At 50.1% G+C, this 27,578-nt stretch overlaps 1 protein-coding gene and 1 pseudogene across 1 annotated transcript in view; one reads left to right on the top strand and one right to left on the bottom strand.

Moving 5' to 3' along the window:
• The window catches only part of LOC144602510 (uncharacterized), a 376,398-nt gene that overhangs the window by 32,147 nt on the left and 316,673 nt on the right, over positions 1 to 27,578 (top strand). The gene's annotated exons all lie outside the window — the stretch shown is intronic.
• LOC144602645 (nuclear factor 7, brain-like) lies at positions 13,675 to 25,430 on the bottom strand (annotated as a pseudogene).

Raw genomic sequence — 27,578 nt, 5'->3', positions numbered from 1 at the left:
CATGCATTTGCCCACTCTCCTAATCTATCCAAGTCACTCTGCAGCCTCCTAGCATCCTCCTCGCAGCTAACACTGCCACCCAGCTTCGTGTCATCCGCAAACTTAGAGATATTGCATTCAATTCCCCCGTCCAAATCATTAATATATATTGTAAATAACTGGGGTCCAAGCACTGAGCCTTGCGGTACCCCACCAGTCACTGCCTTCCATTCCGAAAAGGACCCGTTTATTCCTACTCTTTGCTTCCTGTCCGCCAACCAATTCTCTATCCACCTCAACACTGAACCCCCAATACCGTGTGCTTTAAGTTTGTACCCCAATCTCCGATGTGGGACCTTGTCGAAGGCCTTCTGAAAGTCCAGATATAACACATCGACTGGTTCTCCCTTATCCACTCTACTAGTTACATCCTCGAAAAATTCTATAAGATTCGTCAGGCATGATTTGCCTTTCATAAATCCATGTTGACTTTGTCCGATGATTTCACCACTTTCCAAATGTGATGCTATCACATCTTTAATAACTGACTCTAGCATTTTCCCCACTACCGATGTTAGGCTAACTGGTCTATAATTCCCTGTTTTCTCTCTCCCTCCCTTTTTAAAAAGTGGGGTTACATTAGCTACCCTCCAATCCTCAGGAACTACTCCAGAATCTAAAGAGTTTTGAAAAATTATCACTAATGCATCCACTATTTCTGAGGCTACTTCCTTAAGCACTCTGGGATGCAGCCTATCTATCCCTGGGGATTTATCGGCCTTTAATCCATTTAATTTACCTAACACCATTTCCCGACTAACCTGGATTACCCTCAGTTCCTCCATCTCGTTAGACCCCCGGTGTCCTGCTATTTCCGGCAGATTGTTTATGTCTTCCCTAGTGAAGACAGAACCAAAGTAGTTGTTCAATTGGTCTGCCATCTCCTTGTTCCCTATGATCAATTCACCTGTTTCCGACTGCAAGGGACCTACATTTGTCTTAACTAGTCTTTTTCTCTTCACATATCTATAAAAGCTTTTGCAGTCAGTTTTTATGTTCCCTGCCAGTTTTCTCTCATAATCTATTTTCCCTTTCCTAATTAAGCCCTTTGTCCTCCTCTGCTGGACTCTGAATTTCTCCCAGTCCTCCGGTATGATACTTTTCCTGGCTAATTTATATGCTTCATCTTTTGTTTTAATACTATCCTTGATTTCCCTTGTTAGCCACGGATGCACTACCTTTCCTGGTTTGTTCTTTTGCCAAACTGGGATGAACAATTGTTGTAGTTCGTCCATGCAATCTTTAAATGCCTTCCATTGCATGTCCACCGTCAACCCTTTAAGTATAAATTGCCAGTCTATCTTGGACAATTCATGTCTCATACCCTCAAAGTTACCTTTCTTTAAGTTCAGAACACTAGTTTCTGAATTGACTTTGTCACTCTCCATCCTAATGAAGAACTCCACCATATTATGGTCACTCTTGCCCAAGGGGCCTCGCACAACAAGACTGCTAACTAACCCTTCCTCATTACTCAATACCCAGTCTAGAATGGCCTGCTCTCTCGTTGGTTCCTCGACATGTTGGTTTAGAAAACCACCTCGCAAACATTCCAAGAAATCCTCTTCCTCAGCACCCCTGCCAGTTTGGTTAACCCAATCTATATGTAGATTGAAGTCACCCATTATAACTGCTGCACCTTTAGTGCATGCATTTCTAATTTCCTGTTTGATGCCATCCCCAACCTCACTACTGCTGTTAGGTGGCCTGTACACAACTCCCACTAGCGTTTTCTGCCCCTTAGTGTTTCGCAGCTCTACCCATATCAATTCCACATCCTCCAAGCTAATGTCCTTCCTTTCCACTGCTTTAATCTCCTCTCTAACCAGCAACGCTACCCCACCTCCTTTTCCTTTCTGTCTATCCCGCCTGAATATAGAATATCCCTGGATGTTGAGCTCCCAGCCTTGGTCACCCTGGAGCCATGTCTCCGTAATCCCAACTATATCATAATCATTAATAACTATCTCCACATTTAATTCATCCACCTTATTACGTATACTCCTTGCATTGAGACACAAAGCCTTCAGGCTTGTTTTTACAACTCTCTTACCCCTTATACAATTATGTTGAAAAGTGGCCCTTTTTGACTTTTGCCCTGGATTTGTCTGCCTGCCACTTTTAATTTTCACCTTGCTACCTATTGCGTCTACCCACATTTACACCATAAAACCATAAAATGTCAGGCGGAGACGGCACAGAGCAGCAGAAGATTAGTTCAGCCGTCGGGTCTGCGACTCAGTACCCTGGTTCGACCCTCGTTCCCCCCATACCCCATGACTCCGCTATCCTTAAGAGCTCTATCCAGCTCTCTCTTGAATGCATTCAGTGAATTGGCCTCCACTGCCTTCTGAGGCAGAGAATTCCACAGATTCACAACACTCTGACTGAAAAAGTTTTTCCTCATCTCATTTCGAAATGTCCTACCCCTTATTCTTAAACTGTGGCCCTTTGTTCTGGACTCCCCCAACATTGGGAACATGTTTCCTGCCTCTAACGAGTCCAACCCCTTAATAATCTTATACGTTTCGATAAAATCTCCTCTCATCCTTCTAAATTCCAGTGTATACAAGCCAGTCACGCGTAGTCAGGATCGAACAAGGGTACTGAGTCGCCGACCCGACGGCTGAACTAATCTTCTGCTGCTCTGTGCCGTCTCCGCCTGACATTTTATGGTTTGTGACAAGGAGGCGTAGAAGAGGAGGGGTGAGGTGCAGGGAGGGGGTGAGATGCGAGAGGGGGTGGGGGTGAGGTGCGGGGAGGGGGGTGGGGGTAGGAGCGATGGGGCAGGAGGGTTAGGTGTCGGGAGGGCAGACAAGGCTAAACTCACCAGTAACGGTGGCGAGAACTGATACCACAGTCTCTCTCATTCACTACCGAGGAACCCCACTCCGAATATACATTGTAATATGGAGTTATCACAAAATGCTGGAGTAACTCAGCGGGTCAGGCAGCATCTCGCAGAGAAGGAACGTTTCGGGTCCAGACCCTTCTTCAGACTGATGAAGTATGGAGTGACTAACATGGGCGGTACTAAAGGTGTATACCTTTAACTCTTGAGGAGAGGGGAGGGGTTGGGGGGGGGGAGTGACTAACATGGACGGTACTAATGTATACCTTTGACTCTTGAGCAGAGAGAGGCGGGAGCGGCGCACAGTTATCAAAGAGGCAGTGTTTACCCAGGAAGGTGTGGCGGTCCTAGATTAAACCGGCTCTCATTGATCAGTCTGAAAAGGGTCTCGACCCGAAACGTCACCCTGAGATACTGCCTGACCCGCTGAGTTACTCCAGCATTTTGTGATCCCCGCACCCAGCTCATCTCCCACCCCAGGCGTTCTGTGCTGCACCTTGGGCAGTGGCATGTCTAGGGTCTGGCAGGTACTGCAGGTGTGGCACCTGCCCTGGGCGCCAGTTTAAGGGGAGCGCCAGTGACACAAGGGACAATAGACAATAGGTGCAGGAGGAGGCCATTCGGCCCTTCGAGCCTGTACGCACCGCCATTCAATGTGATCATGGCTGATCATTCTCAATCAGTACCCGTTCCTGCCTTCTCCCCATACCCCCTGACTCCGCTATCCTTAAGAGCTCTTAAGGGACAATTTGCCATTTTACTAAACCAAGTTGGGGCCAAACCTCTCCTACATTGGTGCAGCACCCTCTCCTCCCCCATTCCCGCTACCCCAGTCCATCCCCTCAACCCCAGTCCATCCCCTCCATCCCCCTTATCCTCCCACTTCCTCCTCCCCCTCCTTCCCTCCAAACCCCCCTCCCCCCAAGCTTCATCCCCTCAACCCCCTTATCCTCCCACTCCCCCCTTTCCCCACCACCTCATCCCCTCCACTCCATCCCATCAACCCCCCCACCTTATCTTCCCGCGAGGCAGCAACTCTACCGCCGCGCCGCGCCGCCCAGCAAGTTGGAACCTAAGTTACACACAGAGTGCAGGAGTAACTCAGCGGGTCAAGCAGCATCTGTGGAGAACATGGATAGGTGACCTTTCACAGAGTGCTGGAGTAACTCAGCAGGTCAGGCAGCATCTGTGGAGAACATGGATAGGTGACGTTTCACAGAGTGCTGGAGTAACTCAGCGGGTCAGGCAGCATCTGTGGAGGGAAGGAATGGGTCACGTTTCGGGTCGAGACCCTTCCTCAGACTGGTTGGGGACAAGGGAAACGAGAGATTATAGACGGTGATGTGGAGAGATAAAGATCAATGAATGAAAGATGTGCAAAAAAAGTAACGATGATAAAGGAAACAGGCTCGTTGTTAGCTGTTTGTTGGGTAAAGGTGAGAAGCTGGTGGGACATGGGTGGGGGAGAGAGGGACAAGAGGTGCAGGAGGAGGCCATTCGGCCCCTCGAGTCAGTACCGCCATTCAATGTGATCATGGCTGATCATTCTCAATCAGTACCCCGTTCCTGCCTTCTCCCCATACCCCCTGACTCCGCTATCATTAAGAGCTCTATCCAGCTCTCTCTTGAATGCATTCAGAGAATTGACCTCCACTGCCTTCTGAGGCAGAGAATTCCACAGATTTATAACTCTCTGAATGAAAAGGTTTTTCCTCATCTCCGTTCTAAATGGCCTACCCCTTATTCTTAAACTGTGGCCCCTTGTTCTGGACTCCCCCAACATTGGGAACATGTTTCCTGCCTCTAACGTGTCCAACCCCTTAATAATCTTATACGTTTCGATAAGATCTCCTCTCATCCTTCTAAATTCCAGTGTATACAAGCCAGTCGCTCCAGTCTTTCAACATATGATAGTCCCGCCATTCCGGGCATTAATTCCGGGAGAAGGCGAGAAGGAGAGGGAGAGAGGGAGAGAGAGAGGGGGGAGGGGCGAGAGGGTGAGGGCGAGAGGGAGTGGGCGAGAGGGAGAGGGCGAGAGGGAGAGGGGTGGAGAGGGCGAGAGGAGAGGGGCGTGAGGGAGAGGGCGAACACCCGTAGTCAGGATCGAACCAGGGTATTGAGTCGCTGACCCGACGGCTGCACCAATCCTCTGCTGCTCTGTGCCGTCTCCGCCTGACATTTTATGGTTTGTGACAAGGACGCGTAGAAGAGGAGGGGGTGAGGTGCATGGAGGGGAAGGGAGGGGTGGGGTGCAGGGAGGGGTGAAGTGCAGGGAGGGGGTGAGGTGTAGGGAGTGGAGGGGTGAGGTGCGGGGAGGGGAGGGGAGGGGGGGGTGGGGGTAGGAGCGATGGGGCAGGAGGGTTAGGAGTCGGGAGGGGAGACAAGGGTAAACTCATCAGTAACGGTGGCGAGAGCTGATACCACAGTCTCTCTAATTCACTACCGAGGATCCACACTCCGAATATACATTGTAATATGGAGTTATCACAAAATGCTGGAGTAACTCAGCGGGTCAGGCAGCATCTAGCAGAGAAGGAACGTTTCGGGTCCAGACCCTTCTTCAGACTGATGAAGTATGGAGTGACTAACATGGGCGGTACTAAAGATGTATACCTTTGACTCTTGAGGAGAGGGGAGGGGTTGGGGGGGGAGTGACTAACATGGACGGTACTAATGTATACCTTTGACTCTTGAGCAGAGAGAGGCGGGAGCGGCGCACAGATATCAAAGACGCAGTGTTTACCCAGGAAGGTGTGGCGGTCCTAGTTTAAACTGGCTCTCATTGATCAGTCTGAAAAGGGTCTCGACACGAAACGTCACCCTGAGATGCTGCCTGACCTGCTGAGTTACTCCTGCACTCTGTGAAACGTCACCTATCCATGTTCTCCACAGATGCCTCCTGACTGCTGAGTTACTCCAGCATTTTGTGTTTCCCGCACCCAGCTCATTTCCCACCCCAGGCGTTCTGTGCTGTACCTTGGGCAGTGGCATGTCTAGGGTCTGGCAGGTACTGCAGGTGTGGCACCTGCCCTGGGCGCCACTTCAAGGGGAGCGCCAGTGACACAAGGGACAATAGACAATAGGTGCAGGAGGAGGCCATTCGGCCCTTCGATCCAGCACCGCCATTCAATGTGATCATGGCTGATCATTCTCAATCAGTACCCCGTTCCTGCCTTCTCCTCATACCGCCTGACTCCGCTATCCTTAAGAGCTCTATCCAGCTCTCTCTTGAATGCATTCTGAGAATTTGCCTCCACTGCCTTCTGAGGCAGAGAATTCCACAGATTCACAACTCTCTGACTGAAAAAGTTTTTCCTCATCTCCGTTCTAAATGGCCGACCCCTTATTCTTAAACTGTGGGCCCTGGTTCTGGACTCCCCCAACATTGGGAACATGTTTCCTGCCTCTAACGTGTCCAACCCCTTAATAATCTTATACGTTTCGATAAGGTCTCCTCTCATCCTTCTAACTCCCAGTATAAACAAGCCTAGTCGCTCCAGTCTTTCAACGTACGACAGTCCCTCCATTCCGGGAATTAATTCCAGGAGAAGGCGAGAAGGAGAGGGCGAGAGGGAGAGAGAGAGGTGCAGAGGGGCGAGAGGGAGATGGGCGAGATGGAGAAGGCGACAGGGAGAGGGCGAGAGCGAACACCCGTAGTCAGGATCGAACCAGGGTATTGAGTCGCTGACCCAACGGCTGCACCAATCCTCTGCTGCTCTGTGCCGTCTCCGCCTGACATTTTATGGTTTGTGAAAAGGAGGCGTAGAAGAGGAGGGGGTGAGGTGCAGGGAGGGGAGGGGAGGGGAGGGGGTGGGGGTGAGGTGCACGCAGTGGGGGTTGGGGGTCGGGTGTAGGGAGGGGAGGGGTGAGGTGCGGGGAGGGGAGTGAGGGTAGGAGCGATGGGGCAGGAGGGTTAGGAGTCGGGAGGGGAGACAAGGCTAAACTCACCAGTAACGGTGGCGAGAACTGATACCACAGTCTCTCTCATTCACTACCGATGATCCACACTCCGAATATACATTTTAAAATTGAGTTATCACAAAAAGCTGGAGTAACTCAGCGGGTCAGGAGAGAGGGAACGTTTCGGGTCCAGGCCCTTCTTCAGACCGATGAAGTATGGAGTGACTAACATGGGCGGTACTAATGTATAACCTTGACTCTTGAGCAGAGAGAGGCGGGAGCGGCGCATCAGATAACAAAGCGGCAGTGTTTACCCAGGAAGGTGTGTTGGAATGTTATTTACATCGGCGGAACCAAGCGCAGGCTCAAAGATCGCTTCGCTGAACACCTGCGCTCGGTCCGCATTGACCAAGCTGATCTCCCGGTGGCTGAGCACTTCAACTCCCCCTCCCACTCCCAGTCTGACCTTTCTGTCATGGGCCTCCTCCAGTGCCGTAGTGAGGCCCACCGCAAATTGGAGGAACAGCACCTCATATTTCGCCTGGGCAGCTTGCAGCCCAGTGGTATGAACATTGACTTCTCCAACTTTAGATAGTTCCTCTGTCCCTCTCTTCCCCTCCTCCTTCCCAGATCTCCGTCTGTCTTCCTGTCTCCACCTATATCTTTCCTTTGTCCCGCCCCCCTGACATCAGTCTGAAGAAGGGTCTCGACCCGAAACGTCGCCCATTCCCTCTCTCCTGAGATGCTGCCTGACCTGCTGAGTTACTGCAGCATTTTGTGATTCCCTCACCCAGCTCATCTCCCACCCCAGGCGTTCTGTGCTGCACATTGGTCAGTGGCATGTCTAGGGTCTGGCAGGTACTGCAGGTGTGGCACCTGCCCTGGGCGCCACTTCAAGGGGAACGCCAGTGACACAATGGACAATGTGACATTTTACTAGACCAAGTTGGGGCCAAACCTCTCCTGCATTGGTGAAGCACCCTCTCCTCCCCCTACCCCCCACTCCATCCCCTCAACCCCCCTTATCCTCCCTCCTCCCCCTCCCCCTCCCTCCCTCTCACCCTCCTCTCTCCCTCCCCACCCCCCCTCCTGCTCCATCCCCTCAACCCCCCTTATCAAGTCAAGTCAAGTCTATTTGTCACATACAAAAACAAGATGTGCAGTGAAATGAAAGTGGCAACGCTCTCCCTCCTCCTCCCTCCCTCCCTCTCACCCCCCTCCCCCTCCCCCCAGCTCCATCCCCTCAACCCCCCTTATCCTCCCCTCCCCCCTTTCCCCACCACTCCATCCCCTTAACCCCTCTTATCTTCCCCCTCCCCCCTTCCCCACCCCTCCACTCCATCCCCTCACCCCCCCTTATCCTCCCGCCTCCCCCTCCCTCCCCAGGAGATGGTTTTGAACTTAAAATTGTCAATAACTTTAAATATATAATTCAATAAAACCTCTTCCATTGGCTCCAAAGGAACCTCTTCCATTCTGCACACCGCTCTCTCTCATCTGGACAACCAGGGGGCCTATGTGAGGATGCTGTTCATTGACTTTAGTTCAGCATTCAACACAATAGTCCCCAGCAGACTGGTTGAGAAGCTACTGGAACTGGGTCTTAGCAGCCCTCTGTGTGCCTGGTTCCTGGACTTTCTCACTGCCAGGCCCCAAGTGGTCAGGATGGGGGAACACACATCTAGCTCCCTCACCCTGAACATAGGATCCCCCCAGGGATGCGACCTTAGCCCCCTACTGTACTCCCTGTTCACACATGACTGTGGGGCCAGGTTCAGCTCAACCTCCATCATCAAGTTCGCTGATGACACTGTGGTGGTGGGCCGGATCTCCGACAATGATGGGAAGGCCTACCGGGAGGAGGTGGCTGATCTGGCACTCTGGTGTCAGGTCAATAGCCTCCTCTTGAATGTCACTATAACGAAGGATCTGATTGTGGACTTTAGAAGGGCTAAACATCCAAGGACGTACATGCCACTGGAGATAAATGGGTCTACTGTGGATAGGGTGAGCAGTTTTAAATACTTGGGAGTCCGCATCACAGAGGACCTGACATGGGCAACGCACATTGCCGCACTGGTGGGTAAGGCAAAGCAGCGCCTTTGCCATCTTAGACAGCTGAGGAAATTCAGAGTGTCTCTAAGGATTCTTCATTGCTTCTACTCTGGGGCTGTAGAGAGCATCCTGTCCGGCAACTTTACAGTCTGGTTTGGGAACAGCTCTGCCCAGGACAGGATGGCCCTGCAGAGAGTAGTGCGTTCAGCAGAACGCACCATGGGAACTACACTCGTCCCCCTGCAAGACCTATACATCAGGAGGTGCAGATCCAGAGCAAGCAACATTATGGGGGACCCCTACCACCCCAGTAACGGACTGTTCCAGATGCTATGGTCAGGCAAATGCCTCCGCTGTCACGCTGTGAAAACGGAGAGGATGAGACGGAGTTTCTTCCCACAGGCCATCAGGACTGTCAACTTTTATAACTCCAGAGACTAAATTTTTGTCTACACTATAGTAACTTATTAATTTTATTTATATGCTATGTAACTGTAAATCTTTTTTGTGCACAACCCGCAGGCATTGCCACTTTCATTTCACTGCACATCGTGTATGTGTATGTGACAAATAAACTTGAATGACTAGTGAATGTCATTAGTAAGGATCCGCTAGATTCCACAAACTATCTAATTACTTACTTTTCATCATAGAATAGATTGAAGACTGTGGTGGCTTGGTTTCTTAAATTAAGAACAATGCTTTTGCAGTGGTCTCGTAAGAGAAGGGAGATTCGGACTGCTGTGAGTAGTTTGGGAACAGATCCTGACAAGTTGAAAGTCAAGGTGGACAAAGAGATGCAAGTTTTTAAGGTATCATACCGGGGACAGTGCTTATGTTCAGATGATCTTTTCAATGCAGAAAATGCAATTATTTGTTTTTGTCAAAGACAAGAATATAAGGATGAGCTATCAGCATTATAAGCTGGTGAGCATGGTGTTAAAAGAAGTAGTCACTTATACAGGCTTGACCCGATGCTGGATAAAGGAATTCTGAGTAGGGGGTCACCTAAGTAAACTATCGATGCCTGAAGAAGCTAAGCATCCTATTATTCTCTCAAAGGACTTTTATATTTCAACATTGCTGTTACAACAGATCGGACATGGAGGAAGAAATCACATGTTGTCGAGACTTCGTAGGAAATATTGGATTGTCAAAGGTAACTCCGCTGCAAGAAAGGTTATAAAGAATTGTGTTGCGTGCCAGCGTCAGCGAGGAAGATTTGGTGAACAAAAGATGGCAGACTTGCCTCTGGAAAGGATTCGACCTGATAATCCTCCATTTACTGAGGTAGGAGTTGATTATTTTGGTCCTATCGAGGTTAAGAGAGGACGATGTCTGGTGAAAAGGAATGGTGTGATCTTCACTTGCATGGCAGGTAGAGCGCTGCATCTTGAGATGGCATGTACACTGGACACAGATTCCTGTATTCACGCACTGCGAAGATTTATTTGTCGACGAGGTCAGGTTCTATCAATAAGATCTGATAATGGTACAAATTTTGTTGGAGCGGAAAGGGAGTTGAGAGAAGCGCTTAAAGGCTTGAATCAGAACAAGATCCAGAATGATATGCTTCGGCATGGCATACGATGGTACTTTAATCCCCCAGCGGGATCCCACCAAGGTGGTGTTTGGGAACGATTGGTTCATATGATCCGAAATGTGCTGCGTTCGATTCTTAAACAACAGACTATGGATGAAGAAGGATTGCAAACCTTGTTTTGCGAAATTGAGGCAATTTTGAATGACCGACCTATCACCAAGAGTTCTGATGACCCGAACGAATTGGAAGCACTTACTCCAAATCATATTCTTTTATTGAAAACTAGGCCAGTGCTACCATCTGGGCTCTTTGCAAAGGACGATTTGTATGTTAGACGCAGATGGAGGCAGGTGCAGTATATGGCGGACCTTTTTTGGAAACGGTGGACACGAGAATATTTACCTTTAATTCAGGAACGTCAACGATGGTTGAGAGTGAGAAGAAATTTTATTCCAGGTGATATCGTTTTGGTGGTTGATTCTACTGCACCACGAGGTTCTTTGTTGATGGGCAGGATACTGGAGATTATGCCGGACGTTAAAGGTTTTGTGCCTACGGTACGACTTCAAACTAAGGACAATATTTTGGTTAGACCAATAACCAAGATATGCCTGCTTCTGGAAGGTGAAGGAGAAGATTGAAGAATTGCGAAAGAAATTTGTACGCTGATGTATATGTAATGCGTATTGTTTTGTTATTGGATGAACAGTAAGCTTTTATAGCTGCTTTGATATCTATTAGTAATTGCTTCGTTATATACGCAGAACAATTAGGGGCCGGTATGTAGGAGCCATCTATGCTTAATTCAGTTATTGTCATTGTGTTATGACTATGTTTTAATATTTCTAGTTTATGTCTTTTTTGCCTGCTTGTGGGTGTGACTTAATGCGTAATTGGGAGTGTCTCGATGGGAGGAGGCTAGTGTGTTGACAGAGGTTGTGGGTCAGTTTAGACTCGGAGGATGGTGAGCATACAGTTCTTTACCATGCGCTCGTACCATGCGCTCGCACCAGCTATATTTGTAAGAACCATACGGTAATAACTGCAAGAATTTATAGATATTGTTTAAAGAAGAAACAGTTGATAAAGTACGGAAACTGATGAATTACTCTATGATTTGTGTTACTTTAATAAATCCAATTAATGAAGAAAAGAAGTTTGGAAGATTGGTTTTGTCATATCAGGGTGCGACGTGTGTGTAAGCTATAACCACATTTCATCCCCGAAAAGTAATGGCCAGCGAAGTGGAATTTCGAGATGGTATAGAAACTACCATTACAACCATGTTTAAAAGGCATTTGAGCAGGTACAGGGATGGGAAAGGTTTAGAGCGAAATGGGCCAGACGCGAGCTGCTGGGACGAGTGTAGATGGGGCATATTGGTCGATACGAGCAAGTTGGGCCGAAAGACCTGCGTCCGTGCACTTGGACTCGATGATAAATGGTCGATGCCCGGTGCTAACGAGGCCTCGGGTGTAACTGAGAAGGCGTTGGGCAGTGGAACCCGCCGCCCGCATCTCCGTTCCCAGCCCGGGATCAGGATGGACGGAGACCTCTCTCCGGACTTATTTTAATCCACAACAGTACACCCGTCTCTCGTGCGCCAGTTTTCAGGCCAATCTATATTTGGAGACGCGGCGCATCGCTTGATAAATTGTGTTATAGGATCCATTAACCTTTGTGCCAGAGTATTTAGGTTTGTCCGTTCACGAGTGACAGTGGGGGGCGGTGAACATTCCGCATCGAAAACCTGGGATCGAATTTGTTAAAATTCCAACGCCAGTGCAGGTCATTTTCCATCATATTCCCCTTGTTGGAGTCACAGGGTCATGGAGTGATGCAGCGTGGAAACAGGCCCTTCGGCCCAACTTTACTCGCCACCTGGCCACCTGGTTGCGTCTCTGTTGAAATCGGTGTGGTCTTTGCTCCTCCCACTGACCGCCACAGATGGGAAGATCATTGGCCCCCATTGCTCCGGATCCGAAATTGGACCCCTCTGTCAAATCTCCCGACAGCCCCTATCTATGTTCCCCGGAGAAGCAAACACTCTTCTCCGGTCTTATCCTGAACCTGATCCCCGTAATCTCCAAAACCTTTCCAGCAAATATCTCCTGCACCTCCCCGAAGCCTTCAGATTCATTCCTTGTGTTTGGTGAAGGGAAATAGACCAGATTCTCCAGTCGGGGTCCTAACCTGTGCTTCTCATGCCCAGGGCAGCGTTCACCGAGATTTGTGGAGCTTTGGAGATCCGCTCATCAAACACTCTTCTCCTCAGACGGCCAAACTTTGTGCAGGCGCGCAGTAGGAGCTGGTGGATTTCACCATCGATGTCAGCTTTCGTCTGGGAAGAAGGGCGCCGGCCAGAGGACCCGAGGGTCTCCATCATGACGACCATTTTAAAGAAATGGGACAAATGCACCTGCGGCGCCAACAGAGGTGGTTCCCCTGCGGTCAACCACTGGGTAAGTGGTTCACGGGTCCCCCTGAACCACCACCTCCCTGTCACTGAAAACCTGCCACTGTTGAAGGTGTAGGAAATGCAGTCGCCAATTTGTAGAAAGGACAACTCAAAAACACAGTTCAAAAGATTAAGGGGTGGTACCGGTAGAGTTGCTGCCTCACAGCGCCAGAGATCTGGGTTCCATCAGGACTACGGGTGCTGTCTGTACAGAGTTTGTACGTTCTCCCCGTGAGCTGCGTGTTCTGTGGTTTCCTCTCACACTCCAAAGAGGTATATGTTTGTAGGTCAATTGACTTGGTATAAGTGCAAATTGTCCCTAATGTGTGTAGGGTAGTGTTAATGTGCGGGGATCGCTGGGCGGTGCGGACTCGGTGGGCCGAGGGGCCTGTTTACGCGCTGTATCTCCAATCTAAACAAAAGCAAACTAAACTGCTGTCTCCCCGTTCAGTAGATTTCAAAAGAATTCAAAAGCAATCTGTACAGTCCAAGTAATTTTGTGTTTATTTCAATTACAGTATTGGAAGCAACAATGCACATCATTCAAATAAACGCGATCTTTCAATTAGCTTGTCGTGTGTGTCAATGGGTGTGTACATTTTCCAAATCACTGAAGTAACATGAACTGTATCTATTACATTGAACTAGTCATTGAACGGAGTTAATAATACCGTAACGACTTTTGACGAGAAGGGTCCAATCCCATTACATTTAAAAAATATTTTCACAAAAGTAATTTCTGTTCCGTTGCCGGACGCGGTTAACGCGTTAAAATGAACGGATCGACAGCTCTGATTCCACTTGCTGTTTATTTCTCTCTTCCCACATTTACATTCCCCCTGGTTTTATTTCCGCGGTCACTGGGGGTTTTTACGACGCGGAATTTGGGGATTAAATGGGAGCCGTTCAGCGCCGACCTGTTGTCCACCGGGTTTCTGCCCCACAGCCCCTGAGCCCCGCTCCTGACGCCGGTCCCGGGACCCGACCCTTTTACACACCCGGAGCGGAACCGGAGCAGATTTTCAGCCAGTTTCCATCCCCAATCCCGAAGAAAGGATAAAGTTTCTCCGTGAATTTATTCCCAGTGAAGGTGTGGAGATGGGACTTGGTGTCCGCGTCGTAAAATGAAACTGTCCCGGACTCGTAACTGAGATAAACTCCCACCCTCCCGGGGATGGGACGGGCGGGGAGACGGGATGGAGGGGAGGTGACTGCATGAAACCCGTCATCCCGCCGCCTGATGCTCCAGACTCCAGTCTCCGGGGTCAGTGTGACCGGTCCCTTCCTCTCCACAGACTCTGCGGCGACTCCCAGACTCCAGCGCTCACTCCCCGCCACCTCCACCTCCCAGTAATGTCTCCCCGATGTGAATCCCTCCGATCCCAGCACACACCCCCAGAAGGGCCCTTCCACCCTTCCAGTCCCTACTAGAACAGTCTGTCAGACACAGTCAACCTCCCTCCCCTCTCTCTCTTGCTCTCCCTCCCACTCTCCCCCACTCCCTCTCTCTCTATCTATTTCTCGCCCCATCTTTCTCTCCCCCTCCCCCTCTCTCTCTCCCTATCTCTTTCTCCCACCCTCTCCCACTCCCTCTCTCTCTCCCCCTCTCCCTCTGTCTCTCTTTTCCTCTTTCTCCCCCTCTCTCTACCCCCTCTCCCTCTCACCCACTCCCTCTCATTCTCTATCTCTTTCTCTCCCTCTCTCTGCTGCCTCCCATTCCCTCTCTCTAACCCCTCTCTCTCTCTCCCTCTCTCCCACTCCCTCTATCTCTCCCCATCTCTTTCTCCCCCTCAATCTCTCTCTCTCTCTTATCCCCTCTCGCCCCCCATCTTTTTCTCTCCCCCCTCTCTCTCTCTCTCTCTCCCCCTCTCTCCATCTCTCTCTGTGGCCTGACTCACTGAGTTACTCCAGTTCTGTTGCGTCTATCTTAAGACAGAAACAGACAACAGGTGCAGGAGGAGGCCACTCGGCCCTTCGAGCCTGTACGCACCGCCATTCATTGTGATCGCGGCTGATCGTCCACAATCAGTAACCCGTGCCTGCCTTCTCCCCATATCCCTTGATTCCACTAGCCCCTAGAGCTCTATCTAACTCTCTCTTAAATCCATCCAGTGAATCGGCCTCCACTGCCCTCTGTGGCAGAGAATCCCACACATTCACAACTGGAAATGTTTCTCCTCACCTCAGTTTTAAATGGCCTCCCCTTTATTCTTAGACTGTGGCCCCTGATTCTGGACTCATCCAACATTGGGAACATGTTTCCTGCATCTAGCTTGTCCAGTCCTTTTTATAATTTTACACGACTCTATAAGATCCCCCTCTCATCCTTCTAAACTCCAGTGAATACAAGCCCAGTCTTTCCAATCTTTACTCGTATGACAGTCCCGCCATCCCAGGGATTAAACTGGTGAACCTACGCTGCACTGCCTCAATAGCAAGGACGTCCTTCCTCAAATTAGGAAACCAAAACTGCACACAGTACTCCAGGTGCGATCTCACTAGGGACTCACTAGGGCCCTGTACAACTGCAGAAGGACCTCTTTGCTCCTCAACTCAACTCCTCTCGTTATGAAGGCCAACATTCCACCAGCGTACGACAAGGTTAGTTTGAGTGAAACAATTTCTCGCTGAGTTATTAGTTTATTTATCGGTTTGTTTTCACATCCTGCATGTGGAGCGAATAATTAGCTGTAGGATCAGTCTGTTTATCTGTTGTTGGTGATTCTCCAGCAAGGCCGCCTGGCCCTTGGGCCTTCACGGAGTTCCTAGGCCCTGTGGAGCCTGGAAAACTAGGCCCGGTAAAGAGCCTGGGCCTCGGTTAGTCCATAAGTCCTCGGGAGCCTTGAAACAAGGCCGCGTTCAAGCCTAGGCCTTGTTTAAAGTACTTTGGAGCCTCAAAACTAGGACCAGATAGCAAACTGGGCCTCGATTAGTCCGCACGTCCTCGGGAGCTTTGAAACTAGGCCGCGTTCAAGCCTAGGCCTGTTTTAACGTTCTTTGAAGCCTCAAAACTAGGCCCAGTTCAGAGCCTGGGCCTTGGTTAGTCTGTAAGTCCTCAGGAGTCTTGAAGGGGGGAGGGGGTGAGGGGGAGGCCCTTCCACCCTTCCAGTCCCTACTAGAACAGTCTGTCAGACACAGTCAACCTCCCTCCCCTCTCTCTCTTGCTCTCCCTCCCACTCTCCCCCACTCCCTCTCTCTCTATCTATTTCTCGCCCCATCTTTCTCTCCCCCTCCCCCTCTCTCTCTCTCCCTATCTCTTTCTCCCACCCTCTCCCACTCCCTCTCTCTCTCCCCCTCTCCCTCTGTCTCTCTTTTCCTCTTTCTCCCCCTCTCTCTACCCCCTCTCCCTCTCTCACCCACTCCCTCTCATTCTCTATCTCTTTCTCTCCCTCTCTCTGCCGCCTCCCATTCCCTCTCTCTAACCCCTCTCTCTCTCTCCCTCTCTCCCACTCCCTCTATCTCTCCCCATCTCTTTCTCCCCCTCAATCTCTCTCTCTCTCTTATCCCCTCTCTCCCCCTCTCTCCCCCCATCTTTTTCTCCCCCCTCTCTCTCTCTCTCCCCCTCTCTCCATCTCTCTCTGTGGCCTGACTCGCTGAGTTACTCCAGTTCTGTTGCGTCTATTTTAAGACAGAAACAGACAACAGGTGCAGGAGGAGGCCACTCGGCCCTTCGAGCCTGTACGCACCGCCATTCATTGTGATCGCGGCTGATCATTGACAATCAATAACCCGTGCCTTCCTTCTCCCCATATCCCTTGATTCCACTGGCCCCTAGAGCTCTATCTAACTCTCTCTTAAACCCATCCAGTGAATCGGACTCCACTGCCCTCTGGCAGAGAATCCCACACATTTACAACTGCAAACGTTCCTCCTCACCTCAGCTTTAAACGGCCTCCCCTTTATTCTTAGACTGTGTGGCCCCTGGTTCTGGGCTCGCCCAACATTGGGAACATGTTTCCTGCATCTAGCTTGTCCAGTCCTTTTATAATTTTACACGTCTCTATAAGATCCCCTCTCATCCTGCTAAACTCCAGTGAATACAAGTCCAGCCTTTCCAATCTTTCCTCGTACGACAGTCCCGCCATCCCGGGGATTAACCTGGTGAACCTACGCTGCACTGCCTCAATAGCAAGGACGTCCTTCCTCAAACTAGACCAAAACTGCACACAGTACTCCAGGTGTGGTCTCACCAGGGCCCTGTACAACTCAAAAATGCGTCAACATTCAATCTCTCCCTCTCTCTCTCTTTCCCACTCCCTCTCGCTCCCTCTCTCTCTCGACCGCACAGAACTGCTTTGAGCTCTACATCCCCAATAATCATGACCAGTTGATCAAGGCGTGCAAGACAGAGGCTGATGGCCGGGTGGTCGAAGGGAACCACACCGTGAACTGAATATCCGCCCCTACCCTCGATGGTGGAATGGATCAAATACGAGAGAGAAAGAGAGAGAGAGAGACAGAGAGAGAGAGAGAGAGAGAGAGAGAGAGAGGGGGGGAGAGAGAGGGGGGGAGAGAGAGGGGGGGGAGAGAGAGGGGGGGAGAGAGAGGGGGAGAGAGAGGGGGAGAGAGAGAGGGGGGGGGAAGAGAGAGGGGGAGAGAGAGAGAGAGAGGGGGAGAGAGAGGGTGTGTGTAGGGTAGTGTTAATGTGCGGGGATCGCTGGGCGGTGCGGACTCGGTGGGCTGAGGGGCCAGTTTCCGCACTGTATCTCCAATCTAAACAAAAGCAAACTAAAGTGCTGTCTCCCCGTTCAGTAGATTTCAAAAGAATTCAAAAGCAATCTGTACAGTCCAAGTAATTTTGAGTTTATTTCAATTACAGTATTGGAAGCAACAATGCACATCATTCAAATAAACGCGATCTTTCAATTAGCTTGTCGTGTGTGTCAATGGTTGTGTATATTTTCCAAATCACTGAAGTAACATGAACTGTATCTATTACATTGAACTATTCATTGAACGGAGTTAATAATACCGTAACGACTTTTGACCAGAAGGGTCCAATCCCATTACATTTAAAAAATATTTTCACAAAAGTAATGTCTGTTCCGTTGCCGGACGCGGTTAACGCGTTAAAATGAACGGATCGACAGCTCTGATTCCACTTGCTGTTTATTTCTCTCTTCCCACATTTACATTCCGCCTGGTTTTATTTCCGCGCTCACTGGGGGTTTTTACGACGCGGAATTTGGGGATTAAATGGGAGCCGTTCAGCGCCGACCTGTTGTCCACCGGGTTTCTGCCCCACAGCCCCTGAGCCCCGCTCCTGACGCCGGTCCCGGGACCCGACCCTTTTACACACCCGGAGCGGAACCGGAGCAGATTCTCAGCCACTGGTCTTTACGCCAAGAAGGCCCGAAGAAAGGATAAAGTTTCTCCGTGAATTTATTCCCAGTGAAGGTGTGGAGATGGGACTTGGTGTCCGCGTCGTAAAATGAAACTGTCCCGGACTCGTAACTGAGATAAACTCCCACCCTCCCGGGGATGGGACGGGCGGGGAGACGGGATGGAGGGGAGGTGACTGCAACAAACTCGTCACCCCGCCGCCTGATCCTCCAGACTCCACTCTCCGGGGTCAGTGTGACCCGTCCCTTCCTCTCCACAGACTCTGCGGCGACTCCCAGACTCCACCACTGACTCCCCTCCACCTCCACCTCCCAGTAATGTCTCCCCGATGTGAATCCCTCCGATCCCAGCACACACCGCCTGTCTGTTAACCTCTTCCCGGTGTCAGGGCGACTCCTCCGGGTCCCGGTCCATCTCACCCTCTTCCGATCATCAGACACCTCGAGCTGCGCATGCGCTGTTTCCACATCCAGGGTGACGGAGACTGGGGGGAGAAGCAGAGAATCAGAGAGTCCCCGGGGGTCGGGGGGAGACTCGGGCAGCGCGGCCCCGGGACCGGGGGAGAGGCCGCTCGGCCTCAGGCACAGGCGGGCGGACAACTGAAACCCTGCCCGGGGTTTCACCCACAACCACATCGGGTGGACAACAGACATCTCCCCCGGAGATTTTATCCGGGGATATATTTCGTGAGGTGGGGGAGGGTGGACGGGGAGGACGAGTGCGGAGAGTGAGGAGGATTGCCAGATTGTGGTGGGGATGGGGGAATGAAGCAGGCTATTCAGATATGGAGGCAGATCGGAGCAGGAGGATATAGAGGTGAGTGGTAATTTGAGGTTGTTAAAGAGGAGGTAGAGGTGCGTGGTGGGGTCGTCATGATCACAGTGAAAGGGGGCAGACACGAGGGGCCAGATGACCTGCTCCTGTGTTTTTTGAGTGGAGGGTGAGACAAAGGGAAGGGTGGGTTTGTTAGTCAATTGGAGTGGGTGCAAAAGGGTTTACAACAACTTCATCAGGTCTGAAGGGCTGGGTTATCAGGTGAATTTGCACAGTTATCAGGTCATAATGTCATAAATGAAAGTATTCGAATGAGGCCATTCGGCCCATCAAGTCTACTCCACCATTCAATCGTGGCTGATCTATCTCTCGCTCCTAACCCCTTTCTCCTGCCTTCTCCCTAGAACCTCTGACACCTGTACTAACCCAGAATCCAGCTATCTCTGCCTTAAAATGTGGGATCTGGGACCATGGACACATCTGGTCACAGAAGGTTCGAGCCCCCGACCGCTGGAGGACAAAGAAGGGAAAGATTGAACTGTTTTCACCTTCCATCACAGTGAGGAATGTGGAGGGGTCACTGTGGTGGATGTTTACGTTAAAATGTATTTTGTGTGTCCTGTTGCTTTTTACTGTTATGACTGTATGGCAAATGAAGTTCCTCGTATGTTGCAAAACATACTTGGCTAATAAAGTTTTATTATGACTGTGATAAGGAGCCGTGGGTCCCTTGAAGACAGAAGTAGGGGAATTTATTATGGGGAACAAGAAAATGGCAGACGAGTTGAAACGGTACTTTGGATCTGTCTTCACTTAGGAAGATACAAGCAATCTCCCAGATGTTCTAGTGGCCAGAGATCCTTGGGTGACAGAGGAACTGGAGGAAATCCGCATTAGGCAGGAAATGGTGTTGTGTAGACTGATGGGACTGAAGGGTGATAAATCCCTAAGGCCTGATGGTCTGCATCCCAGAGTACTTAAGGCGGTAGCGCTAGAAATTGTAAACGCATTGGTGATCATTTTCCAATGTTCTATAGCTTCAGGATAAGTTCCTGTGGATTGGAGGGTAGCGAATGTTGTCCCACATTTTAAGAAACGAGGAGGAGAAAAAACAGGAAATTATAGACCAGTTAGTCTGACATCAGCAGTGGGGAAGATGCTGGAGTCAATTATAAAAGACGAAATTGCGGAGCATTTGGATAGTAGTAACAGGATCGTTCCGAGTCAGCATGGATCAATCATGCTTGACTAATCTTCTGGAATTTTTTGAGCATGTAACTAGGAAAATTGACAGGGGAGAGCCGGTGGATGTTGTATCCTGACTTTCAGAAAGCCTTTGACAAGGTTCCACATAGGAGATTAGTGGGTAAAATTAGAGCACATGGTATTGGAGGTAGGGTACTGACATGGATAGAAAATTGGTTGATAGATAGAAAGCAAAGAGTGGGGATAAATGGGTCCCTTTCAGAATGGCAGGCAGTAACTAGTGGGGTACAGCAAGGCTCGGTGCTGGGACTGCAGCTATTTACAATATACATTAATGACTTGGATGAAGGGATTAAAAGTACCATTAGCAAATTTGCAGATGATACAAAGCTATGAGGTTGCAGGGTGACTTGGACAGGTTGTGTGAGTGGGCGGATGCATGGCAGATGCAGTTTAATGTGGATAAGTGTGAGGTTATCCACTTTGGTGGTAAGAATAGGAAGGCAGAGTATTATATGAATGGTGGGTGACGTTTCGGGTCTAGACCCTTCTTCAGACTGATGGGTATCGACCCGAAACATCACCCATTCCTTCTCTCACGAGATGCTGCCCGACGTGCTGAGTTACTCCAGCACTTTGTGAATAAATACCTTTATTTGTACCAGCATCTGCAGTTATTTTCTTATATTATCTGAATGGTGTCAAGCTAGGAACAGGGAACGTACAACGAGATCTGGGTGTCCTAGTGCATCAGTCACTGAAAGGAAGCATGCAGGTACAGCAGGCAGTGAAGAAAGCCAATGGAATATTGGCCTTCATAACAAGAGGAGTTGAGTATTGGAGCAAAGAGGTCCTTCTGCAGTTGTACAGGGCCCTAGTGAGACCGCATCTGGAGTACTATGTGTAGTTTTGGTCTCCAAATTTGAGAAAGGATATTCTTGCTATTGAGGGCATGCAGCGTAGGTTTACTGGAGCGACTAGGCTTGTATACATTGGAATTTAGAAGGATGAGAGGAGATCTTATCGAAACGTGTAAGATTATTAAGGGGTTGGACCGTTAGAGGCAGGAAACATGTTCCCAATGTTGGGGGAGTCCAGAACAAGGGGCCACAGTTTAAAAATAAAAGGTGGGCCATTTAGAAGTGAGATGAGGAAAAACTTTTTCAGTCAGAGTTGGGAATCTGTGGAATTCTCTGCCTCAGAAGGCAGTGGAGGCCAATTCTATGAATGCATGCAATAAAGAGCTGGATAGGCTCTTAAGGATAGCGGAGTCAGGGGGTATGGGGAGAAGGCAGGAACGGGGTACTGATTGCGAATGATCAGCCATGATCACATTGAATGGCGGTGCTGGCTCGAAGGACCGAATGGCCTCCTCCTGCACCTATTGTCTATTGTTTGTACTGTGGTTGTGTTCAGGGAACTGACATCTCCAGCGGTATGAATAAATTCAAGTAACCCTTGGTCTCTCTCTCTCTCCCTCTCTCTCTCTCTCTCTCTCTCATCCTCCCCCATCCTCGCTATCCGACCAGTTTGACTGTTCTGATTAAATTGTTCACTATATACCTCGCTGTCATCTATTCCAAGGTAACAATGATCTACTCTACATTTTGCTTGATCGTCGTCCCCTTTGATCTCTCGTTTTCAAATCCATATGTATCGTTTCCCTCTCCCCTGACTCTCAATCTGAAGGAGGGTCTCGACCCGAAATATCACCCATCCTTTCTCTCTAGAGATGCTGCCGGTCCAACTGGTCACTCCAGCATTTTTTGTCTATCTTCGGTTTATACCAGCATCTGTAGTTCCATCCCACACAATGAAGAATACTTGGCGAGTCGGATTTGAAGATAATTCCAAGGCATGTTATACGGACATTAAACGCAAGAGGGTATCAGTGAAACATAGAAATATAGAAACATAGAAAATCAGTGCAGGGTTAGGCCACTCGGCCCTTCGTGCTTGCCAATTCCAGCCAATCTGACACCATTCAAATAATAATCTGCCTTATTGTTATTGACACCAAAGTGTCAACCTCACATTTATCCACATTATACTGCATCTGCCATTCATCTGCCCTCTCACCCAATCAATCCAAGTCACCCTGCAGCCTCGTAGCATCCTCCTCGCAGCTCACACTGCCATCCCGCTTTGTGTCATCCGCAAACTTGGACATGTTACATTTAATTCCTTCGTGTAAATCGTTGATATATATTGTAAATAACAGGGCTCCCAGCACCGAGCCTTGTGGCACCCCACTAGGCACTGCCTGCCATTCTCAAAAGGACCCGTGTAGTGAGGACAAAGGAAGTAATCCCTGTTGGACAAAGGAAGTAATTCATGCCTGGAACCAGAGGCAGTTGAAGAGCCCAGTCCAGTATTAAATATACACTGAACAGGTAATTAATACTTAAAGAACTATAACGGTTTAAAAAAAAGTTTTTACCTCTCTTAATGCCATCGGGCACCTCGCTGAACACCGTGTTCAACAAAAATGGGTGATCGAACTTTCCAACGTCCAGGGCACCGTCTGCTACTGAAAGCACCTTCGAATCATCACTTATCCTGCATGAATCACACACCTGGTTATAAGACCCGCATCTACGATTTTTGAGTTAATTACCAAAACAGTGCAGAGAGTCTCACCTCCTCTTCTGACGAGTTTCCTCCTGAAATATAAAACATCAGAAAGATCAATTAATTTACAGTGAGCGTCCACATCGTGACAGCAGGAATATCAGCCAAATTGTTACAATTTTCCGACAGATCCCAGCACTGAATGCTGGCGCGGCGCCCCATCAGTGCAGTATTATGTATTTAATACCGGACTGATGGGGCGATTCAACCTCCTCTGGTTCCAGTCGTGAATTAACACAATTAAAGGAGCCCCGACCGCCCCGACGTGGCAACTCCAACAGCCTGACCGCGGGACAAGACGGCAGGGAAGAGAAAAAGACATTCTGGCCTTCCATCACAGTGAGGAGGGACTGGAGGAGACTCACTGTGATGGATGTTTGTTTTTGTTTGGTGTTAGTTGTGATTGTATGTGTTATTGCATTTTTATTGATTAATCTATTGGTCTTATTGTTCAACTGCGGGTAATGTTTCATTTCACTACACATTTATGTGTATGTGACAAATAAACGACTATTGACTATTGACTAAATGAACTCTATTATGGGAACTCTACTATGTATCTACTGAGACTGCTTTATGCTATATAATCATGGAAAATTACTGCATGTGCTTTGTGCTGTTTTCTACTGTATAAATAGTGACTGTAATCTGTATGTTCTTTGAGAGGGCAGAAGCAGGTGCTTGAGCGAACAACAGTGCACTAAGGTCTCTGTGCCTTCTCCCACCTTTTTTAATTCAAAAATATTTATTCAAATATTAAAATAATATATACAATACAATAAAACCAAAACAGAACCCACCACCAGAATATTATACAAACAAATATACCTATTGAAACTATTATACAATTATATTACAATCCCCATCCAGGATACATCCAATCCCCCGCGGTGCCCAGCGGTCCCGGAAATCCTCCAGGGTGACCGTGGACAGCGCGTAGCCCCTCTCCAACACCACCCTGGCACGGACGTAACCCCGGAAAAGGGGCAGGCAGCTGGCTCGGGCAGAGCCCTCTTCCGCCTGGCGCCGTGAGTCGCGGATGTCCAGCTTGGTCAGGCCCAGGAGCAACCCAACAAGGACATCTTCGGCCCTACCCTCTCCCCTACGCACAGGGTGTCCAAAGATGAGGATGGTGGGTGAAAAATGCAGACAAAAAGCAAGGAGCAGCCCCTTTAGATATTGGAACAGGGGCTGCAACCTCACACACTGCATGTACGCGTGGTACACAGACTCTTCCAACCCGCAAAAGTGGCAGGCGGCTGGCGAGTCTGAACCGCGCGAGGAAGAGGTTGCAGGGGAGCCTTCTCCCACCTTGGTGTTTCAGTAAAAAGATTTAACAGAGTCATGTGTTTTGCGTACTTATTTTAGAGATAAGTCGAGTCGTCTTTCACAGCCTTACATTGAATCAAAGTGAAACTGTAACCCCTGACCTTCAGAAATATCAAACTGTCCGTTTGGTTCATCCGCTCCTGTAGCTTTAAGAGTTTCTTTTGAATAGAGTTTATCTCCTCTTGAATCGCTCGTAGATTATTCTCCATTGGATTTAGAACGCTCTCCTCTTCTTCCCGGAGATCCCTGAGAAAGAGCCGCTCTTTCTCATTGAGAATCTGGCGCAGTTCAGCAAATACCGATGTGATGTAGGCCAACCAGTTCTGTGACTGCTCCTGTCAAATGAAAGGTGAAGGTCAATATTATCGAGCCTGGAATCTAAGACAATAGCACAAGATCAGAGAAGGGAAACTGGAAACCTTACCCGGACTCCAGAAATCTTCTCTTTCTGTTGCTGCTCCATTTCCTCCACCGCTGATTTATTTTTTGTGAGAATCTCCAAGGAAGTTTTAATCTGCTCCTGGGATTGAGATTCAGATTCAGTGAGTGAAAGAATTAGACCAGACGGAACCAATGAATTGCAGGCACGGAACTGCACATGAAAGTTTACAAAAAGACACAAACTGCTGGAGAACTCATCGGGTCGTGGAGCGTATCAGCAGAGAGCCGCGGGCTGTCTCACCTGGAAGGACTGCTGGAGTCCCTGCATGGAAGTGAGGGGGGAGGTACAGGGACAGGTGTTTCATCTCCAGCGGTGGCTGGGGCAAGTACCTGGGGAAGGGCTGGTTTGGGTGGGAGGCTGGGTGAACCGAACAGTCGCCGAGGGAGCCTGGTCCGCAAAATGACAGAAAGGAAAATTCATCAGCTGATCACATTCTGTTTGCTTTTACCTTGTAGCTTTCAACTGCTTCTTTAATCGGCATGAAACTGTGAGACTTGTGTTCCCGTGCAGCTACGCAATTCACACAGACCAGTTTCTTGTCGGTTTCACAAAACAGCTTCAGTTCTTCCTGATGTTCCTCGCAGTGAAGTTTCCTTTTCTTCCCTCCCGTGTTCAGGCTCAGTGCTCGAGCTGTCTCAGCGATATTCGCCAAGGCCCGATTTACTTTGAGGGCGCGGTCTGCAATCTCCTCTCTACATACCGGGCAGGAGTTTCTCCCCTCCCCGTCCCAACTCTGTGTGATACAGGAGCGGCAGAAGTTGTGCCCGCACTCCAGTGTAACCGGATCGGTGAAGAAATCCAGGCAAATGGGACAAATCGCGTCTTCAGTTAAACTCTGGATCTGGTGTTTAGAAGCCATTTTTAATTCCGAGAATTTCCTGGTTCAAATCCCTTCCTCCTTCAGGGAGCGGCGGACTCGCACAGAACCGCAGGTGTCAACGACACGCCCTGCAGTGCGCGGGGAATTGATTATGTGCTGAATAACGTTGTTTTGCTGCGAGTGTATTCAGGGTGAAGGGCCACTGGCAATCTGCCACTGATTACACACCAGCAAGAGGCTGTTAACCCCTCCAGCCCCGGAGAGCAGCACAGTGAGCCAGACTCCCCCCCCCCCACTCGCAGCCCAGCCTGACGTTGATCAACAGGAGCACACGAGGAACTGCAGATGCTGCTTTACAAATAAATGACACAAAGCGATGGGGTAATTCCACGGACCAGGCAGAATATTTGGAGAATTTGGATTAGCGTTCCCCCAGTTTACGTGCATTCGAGAGATTTACAACTCTCTGACTGAAAAAGCTTTTCCTCATCTCAGTTCTAAATGGCCTACCCCTTATTCTTAAACTGTGGCCCCTTGTTCTGGACTCCCCCAACATTGGGAACATGTTTCCTGCCTCTAACGTGTCCAACCCCTTAATAATCTTATACGTTTCGATAAAATCCCCTCTCATCCTTCTAAATTCCAGTATATATAAGCCTAGCGGCTTCAGTCTTTCAACATACGACAGTCCCGCCATTCCGGGAATTAACCTAGTAAACCTACGATGCACGCCCTTAATAACAAGAATATCCTACCTCGAATTTGGAGACCAAAACTGCACACAGTACTCCATGTGCGGTCTCACTAGGGCCCTGTCCAAATGCAGAAGGACCTCTTTGCTCCTATACTCAACTCCTCTTTTTATGAAGGCCAACATTCCATTGGTTTACTTCACTGCCTGCTGTACCAGCATGATTCCTTTCAGTGACTGACGCACTAGGACACCCAGATCTCTTTGTACGTCCCCTTTTCCTAACTTAACTTAACACCATTCAGATAATAATCTGCCTTCCTATTCTTACCACCAAAGTGGATAACCACACAAGTTAGGAGGAGGGGGGGAGTTCAACGAGATCTGGGTGTCCTAGTGCATCAGTCAATGAAAGGAGGGAGGGAGGAGAGGTTAAGGGGGAGGGGAGAGTGTGAGGGGGAGGAGAGAGTGAGGGAGGAGGAGGGAGGGAGGTGGGGAGGGATGGGGAGGGGGAGAAGGTGAGGGAGGGAGGGATGGAGAGAGGGGATGGGGAGCGGAGAGGGTGACGGAGAGAGGGCATGCGGGGGGTGGGAGAGGGTGAGGGGGAGTGAGTGATGGAGGGGGAGGGAGGGAGGGAGTGGTGGTAGGGAGGGCGGGAGGGGTGAGGGTGAGGGAGGAGAGAGGGAGAGGGGAGAGGGGATGAGGAGGAAGAGGGAGAGAGACAGAGAGATGGGGAGTGGTGGGGCTGGAGGGTGAGGGAAGGGTGTGGGTGAGGGAGAGGGGATGAAGGGCGAGAGGAGAGAGAGGATGAGGAGGAGAGAGGGGTGAGTGAGTCGGTGGGGCAAAGCGGGAGGGGTGAGGGGTACGGAGTGGGTGAGGGGAAAGAGAGGGTGAGGGGGAGGGAGGATGAGTGAGGGGAAGCAGGGGGATTCGGAGGGGGAGTGGAGGGTGAGGGGGCGAGGGCGGAAAGGGGAGGGGGATGTGAGGGGAGGTAGGGTGAGCGGGGTGAAGTGAGTGGGGTATGTTGGTGACAGGATGAGGGGAGGGAGGGTGAGCGAGTGGGTTATGTTGGGGATGGGGTGAGGGGAGGGCGGTCACCGTGTACCCCTCCCCCGGGGGTCTGGGGTCTGGGGTTACCGTCTAACGGGTCGCTCTGCCCACAGGACTGGGTGCGGAGGAGCGTGGAGCAGAAGGTGAAGGCGCAGAAGCAGCAGAAGATGGCGGCTCCCACCCCCTCCCTCCCTCCCTCAGCCCTCACCCGCTTCCACAAGTAACCCCGTCCCCAGCTCCCCTCCCCCCCCACCCCCTGCCCTGTACCCGGGACCCCCGGTCGCGGTCAGCTGCCCCACACCGGGGGCGGCGCAGCGGGTAGAGCTGCTGCCTCACAGCGCCAGAGACCCGGGTTCCATCCCGACCTCGGGTGCTGTCTGTACAGAGCTTGTACGTTCTCCCCGTGACCGCGTGGGGTTTCTCCGGGTGCTCCCCCCCCCTCACAC

This window comes from Rhinoraja longicauda, chromosome 19 (genome assembly GCF_053455715.1).
Source record: "Rhinoraja longicauda isolate Sanriku21f chromosome 19, sRhiLon1.1, whole genome shotgun sequence".
Lineage (NCBI taxonomy): Eukaryota > Metazoa > Chordata > Chondrichthyes > Rajiformes > Arhynchobatidae > Rhinoraja > Rhinoraja longicauda.
This window is presented reverse-complemented; position numbering and strand designations above follow the sequence as displayed.